The sequence below is a fragment of the Crotalus tigris genome, unplaced genomic scaffold (genome assembly GCF_016545835.1).
Source record: "Crotalus tigris isolate CLP2741 ecotype Arizona unplaced genomic scaffold, ASM1654583v1 scf7180000019553.37968852642:3898890, whole genome shotgun sequence".
Classification (NCBI taxonomy): Eukaryota; Metazoa; Chordata; class Lepidosauria; order Squamata; family Viperidae; genus Crotalus; species Crotalus tigris.
Window position 1 is genome coordinate 2,991,715 of NW_024097591.1, and position 6,171 is coordinate 2,997,885.

Sequence of the window (6,171 nt, forward strand, 5' to 3'; positions counted from 1 at the left end):
AAATAGGATAAACGATGGAGATATGTGCATTCATTGTCTTCTCCTCCTTCTCCTCTTTTCCCTTTGTTTTGACTTGGCTTCTTCTTGACCTTCTTTCCAGATTGCAGCAATGGCTTTCTGTCCTCCATCCTGCGTCATCCCATCTTGTGCCTCTGTCCCACAGTTTGGAATTGGGTCTGCTGGTGCCTCTGGAGGTTCCTTTGGAGGTGCCTTTGCTGGTGGCTTGGCTGGCCTTGGCCTTGGTGGTAGAGGTCTTGGAGATGGCCTTCAAGAAGGAAGCATGGGTGGCCTTGCAGGTGGTCACCTCGGAGGAGGCGTGAGTTCTGGAGAACTGGGAACCCTGGCTGGAATCAACCCACAACCCATCAACCAGATCCCACCTGCAGAGGTCATGATCCAGCCTGCTCCTTTCTGTTTGACCATCCCTGGTCCCATCCTCTCCGCCAGCTTTGACCCTGTTACCATTGGAGGCAACACACCGTCTGCTGCTCCTGGATCTGGGATCCTGAGAAGACTCTTTGGGTCCACCAGAGGGTTGTTCGGATGAAGGAATCCCCAGGGTGGGGTTGGTGGACTGGAAGGCCTTCTGTAGAAGGTCTGGGCTTTCTGCTTTTCTCTCCCTGTGTTCTTCCTGCCCTTTGAACTGCTCAGGACGCGGCTCCTTCTCTCTCTGAAATTCATGGCTTTTTAATCCACGGTATTGTTTCATTGCCCTTTTCAATAAATCTGCAGCCGCATTATTCCGTGTTTCTTGAGTTTGCTTTGGATTTTTGATCTCCACTCAGCAAGATGGAGAAAATGTAGCATACAGCAGTCCAAGTGAGGAGTTCATGCGATAGCTCAGAATCTGATATTCATTCATTCATCCATTCACTGATGGCTCAGAGCAACGTATTCATTCATTCATTCGTTCATTCGTTCGTTCGTTCATGGTTCAGAGCAAAGTCAAGTAGGGGATGGCAAGGGAAATTTTCAAAAATCTTACCTGGGGGGTGGGGGAAATATAATCCCTGATTTTTTTTCTCCCCCATCACTTCATAAGACCTAAGGTCCATCTAGGACAAACTTTGATACATGAACAAACTTCTTCAACAACAATAATAAAATTGGAAGGGACCTTGGAGGTCATCTAGTCCAACCCCTTGTGCAGGCAGGAAACCCTATACCATTTCAGACAAATGACTGTCCAGTCTCTTCTTAAAAACATCCATTGTTGGAGCATTCATCGCTTCTGGAGGCAAGGAGTTCCACTGGTTAATTGTTCTAACTGTCAGGAGGTTTCTCCTTAACTCCAGGTTGCTTCTCTCTTTGGTTAGTTTCCATCCGTTGCTTCTTGTCCTGCCTTTGGGCGCTTTGGAGAATAGCTTGACTCCCTCTTTTTGGGGGCAGCCCCTGAGATACTGGAACACTGCTATCATGTCCCCCCTCGTCCTTCTCTTCATTAAAATAGACATACCCAATTCCAGCAGCCGTTCCTTATATGCTTTAGTCTCCAGTCCCCTAATCATCTTTGTTGCTCTTCTCTGTACTCTTTCCAGAGTCTCAACATCTTTTTTACATCGTGGTGACCAAAACTGGATGCACTATTCCAAGTGTGGCCTTATCAAGGCCTTGTAAAATGGTATTAATACTTCACGTGATCTTCATGTGATATAATATGTTGAAACTCAAACTAACCTAATTAGGCAGACTATGTAAACAAACCTCTACAGAATAATTTCTGAGAATCTTCATTCTTCAGAAGATGTGATAAAAAGAGCATGGACTTCAAGAACTCCTTTTGTACCGCACCTTCCTACCACATCTGAAATCCAAAACTGCTTTTAATAGCTAAGATGCTTCTAAAGTAGGGATGTTGCATCGTCCTTTTAAAGACTGGAGTCAGTCCAGGGACTTTTGTAGAAGATGAATTTTTGTGGTTGCATACTTCAAATGTTAGTTAGTTAGTTAGATTGTAGTTCATTCTTGGTTAACACAGATTTTGGGGGAATTACTATAGACAAGCACATTGTTGCTTGAGAGCTGTTTAATATCCAGTGAGGGAAGTGACATAAAGTCAATTGTAACCAACCAGTAAATAAATCAAATTGAAAACCACCCGGAGGTATAAAACCAGAGACTCGGAGATGAGAATGCAGAATGAGTTTTATTGAACAAAAGCAGGAGTGGACAATTATCAAAGCAACAAGCGACGTACAAAGCAAATAAAAGACAAAAAGAAACCACATAATTACAGATCTCCTTTTCTCTTGGCCCTAAAACATTTAGACAAGAAAGAAGGAATGCCAGCTCAGTGGAAGAAGAAGAGCTTCAAAGAAAGTTCTAGAAGCTCAACTTTGTTAAGATTCTAAACCCATACACCCACAGATGGATGTTCATCTTCTCAGTCCATGTCAGATCGTTCCTAGACTTAGACTAATCTTTTTTTCAGAGTGACACAATGACAAAGCAGACATCCCCACAATATACCTCCTTCTTGTCCTCCTCAAGCCATAAGCCCATAAAGGCCCTAAAGAATCAGAGATCACACTTGTTGTGTTGCCTGCAACACAAATGGGCTCACGCTGATGAAGAGGAAAGAACCAAGGATGGTCACAATGGAAGCAGGTGACTGGATGACGATCTTGATTGATGGGATCTGGTTGATAGTGGAAGAGGTGACACCAGCCAAGGCACCAGATCCATAGCCATACCCTAAAGCAAGACCTCTGTAGCCAAGAAGTTTGCAGAGCTTCTTTTCTTCATACCTTCACTTAAAACCTGCGAGCGATCAATTTATCTGGGGGATGATTTCACAAGAAGATGTAGTGCTCTTTGCCGTAAGTGGTTGTGGGAATGCTGGGGAAAAAAATGCAAGCAATGGGATCAACCTAGAGCAGGCAGAGAATTGGGAAAATGACAGACAGGCCAGAACAAGGCCCGACATTCGTTTGGGTCATGGAGAGTCCGGGTTGACTTAACAGGGGAGGTTGCAGGGAAGGGCGCAGATGCTGCCTCTCCGGCCGAGACGTCCCAGGCGGCCTCTGAAGTAGCCGCCACCGATGCCTCGGAAACCTCCAGGGGCACAGGGTGTGTTGCCTCCAACGGCGACGGGCTCACAGCTGGCAGAGAGGATGGGACCAGGAATGGTGACCACGACTGCAGGGGGCTGGATGAATACCTCAGATGCTGGGATCTGGTTGATGCAGGAGGGGATGACTCCGGCCAGGGTGCCCAGGCTTCCTGAGCTTTCGGCCAAGGCACCAGCTCCGAAGCCATAGCCCAAACTACGGCCATAACCCAAACCGTAACCAAGACCTCCATAGCCGAGACCACAGCCAAGACCCCTGGAACCGGCTGATCCGAAGCCAACAACAGGGGCGGATGCGCAAGATGGCACAGCACAAGAAGGTCCACAGTCAACCATGGTGTTGAATTTTGAGGTGAGTCTAATGTAGAAAATAGAGATTGTGAGAATTGCCCCCGTTCCCTTTTACCATTGTATCCCTTGCTTGTTCTGTCAACCAAAAGGATAACTTTAATATAATTGGATTTGCTAGAACTGGGATGAATGGTAACTTCTAACTAACCTTTTCAAATTGAGCTTCTTCAACCTAAGATGGCCAAGTGGCTCTCCAGTACGGGCCATGAACCTTGGAAGGCAGAGCTGGAAGCTCAACCCTTCCTTTTTTTAGAGGGGAAAAACCTGAAGAAAAGGTCTGGTTTTCTCTTATCTCCTCTAGTCCACTTTGGATCTAATGTGATGGCCCTTGACCAAAGGACTTCCACTCCCAATGGTGACAAGGAAAAGGTTCTGGAAGAATCCAGAGGCAGTCTGCTTCTATAACCTTGCCAAGAAAAATCAAATAGCAAGCCTGAAAAAAGTCTTCTTGAAAGCATTGAGAAGCATTCTAGCCTGTTTTGAAGAATCTCCATATTTTGAAGAATCTCTGAGTCTTACTTGAAGATCTACCTCAGCATTCTCGAAAAGGCTGCCTTGCTTTCCAGGGCCCTAACCATAAAGCCTGTTCTTTAAGGATGGTGAGAGCTAAAAATAGAGAAGGAAAAAGGAAGAAACTCAACATGAAGCTCTTCTAGTCCTTCAAGAAGCTGGTTCTCAAAGCAGAAACATTCAGAAGCCTTCTAGCCTATCATAAGATCCAAATCCGGAAGAAAAAGATCCCAAATCTTGGATCTTAAGATTGTGGCTTAAAGGTCTACCTCATCTGCTTGCAACCAGGAGGGATTCTCTCTGAGTAGAAAGTCTTACCTGCTTCAGAGAGAAGAAGTGAAGACAGGAGAGTCAAGCAGAAGCTGATGGCACTGCAGAGAGCAGAGGGAGATTTTATACCATTTCCTCTGTGCCTCCAGGAAGATGGGACTCGTAACATTTTAGTTGGCTTCCTACAATTTGCATTTCCGGCATTCAAAAGAAAAAGAAAGGGAAGAAAAAAGGACTCCACTCAGCACAAACTGTCAAATTGCTGTTGTGAAGTGCATTAATCATGTCACCATAAATAAGCTACCATTACTCCTGGTCTTCCTTTCAAGTATGCAAGTCAGATGTTTGTTTATCTGATCTTGGAAGTGAGCAACACCCATGAGGCAAGATCAAAGCTGGTTTATTGTCCTCAGTAGCGACTCTGTGAAAATGATAACCTTTTTGTGGATCAACAAGGAGACTCAGAGACTTCAAGGTGGAGAGCTTGTGACCCTGCAGGTATCTCTGAACCTTCCTAATCCATGGGAAGATACAAAATTGGTATTCTCAAGCCCTTGTTGAAAACCAGTTCACCCAAGTTCACTTTGAACCTGAAGTTACCTGCTCCAGATTGACTCTACTTTGCAGTGATAACTGGAGGGGGAAGCATCCTGGAGGTCCCATCACCAACTCCAGAAGCTTAGAGTTGAAACGTTCTCCATGATGGTCCCCCTTTCTGAACTATTTAACCCAAATGTTTGAACAACCCAACTTTAGTAAGTTTTCATTGAGTCGTGAAAACATGTCTGTTCTGGAGCACATTTGGAGCAGTGTGAAGATCACATCCTGCTGTTGGTACATAGGTTCTCAAGCTCTGATAAATATGGTTTGTTCAAAAAACTTAGTTAACATGGCTGAGCAGGATAGATAAATCCCACTTTCTTCTCTGGACCCAGAGAGTTTGAAGGGACCTCTATATTCCCACATTTGTTCTATACAGGTTCTGCTGTATAGGGAGAGGTGACCATCCAGTCTCTCTCTGAAGACCCCCTATGAAAGCTTCCAAACTTTATGTAACAGCCAGTTCGGTCCCCCCCTCTCTCTCATTGTCCCTCTCTCTCTCTCTCACCCTCACTCTTCCTCTCCCTCTCTCCCTCCCTTTGACACTCTCTTTTTCTCCCTTTCTCTCCAAATTCTGACCTCTATCTTCTGAATGGACAGCTTGAATAAAAATCAAATAAATCTTTATTGAATATTGCTATTACGTTTATAATAGATCAGTGATTCTAATCATTGCTCCTGATGCAACAGGGATGAGGAGAAAGAAATGTCAGTAGCAATCAAAAAATTGAATGAAATCTTGAAATTTGAAATTATACACAGGATATATGAATGCTGTTTTGTATTCAGCAAGGCTAGAAATAAAGTGCATTTAGAAGAAAGAAAAAGCAAGAAAGAAAGAAGGAAAGAAAAGAAGGAAGGAAGGAAGGAAGGAAGGAAGGAAGGAAGGAAGGAAGGAAGGAAGGAAGGAAAGAAAGAAAGAAAGAAAGAAGGAAGGAAGTTCAAAGTGCCAACAGCATCTTGTGGGACTGACAAAATGCTAAGTCTTCAACTCGTGTTCATTTCCTATTATTAAAGTAATTTGGGATAAAGAGATGAGGCTGTGCACAAACATTAATCAATGCCACAGGCAAAAAGGGGCGTCTCTAAGCGAGCGTTGGGGACAGAAAAACAGTATAAAAGAGCTTCTCATGCTAAGAGCTTCCATCAGCTTCATCTGCTCCTCCTGACTGCTTCTCCAACAGTCTCTCTGGTGAGTCGTCTGCACTTCAGACGCCTTTCTTGTCTTTTTTTGATGCAATTCATGCTCTATGTGAATTACAAAACCCATGCTTGTTCTTCTTCCAACAGCTCTTCCATCCATCCAGCCATGCCTTACTGTGGACCTTCTTGTGCTGTGCCATCTTGCGCATCCGCCCCAGTTGTTGGCT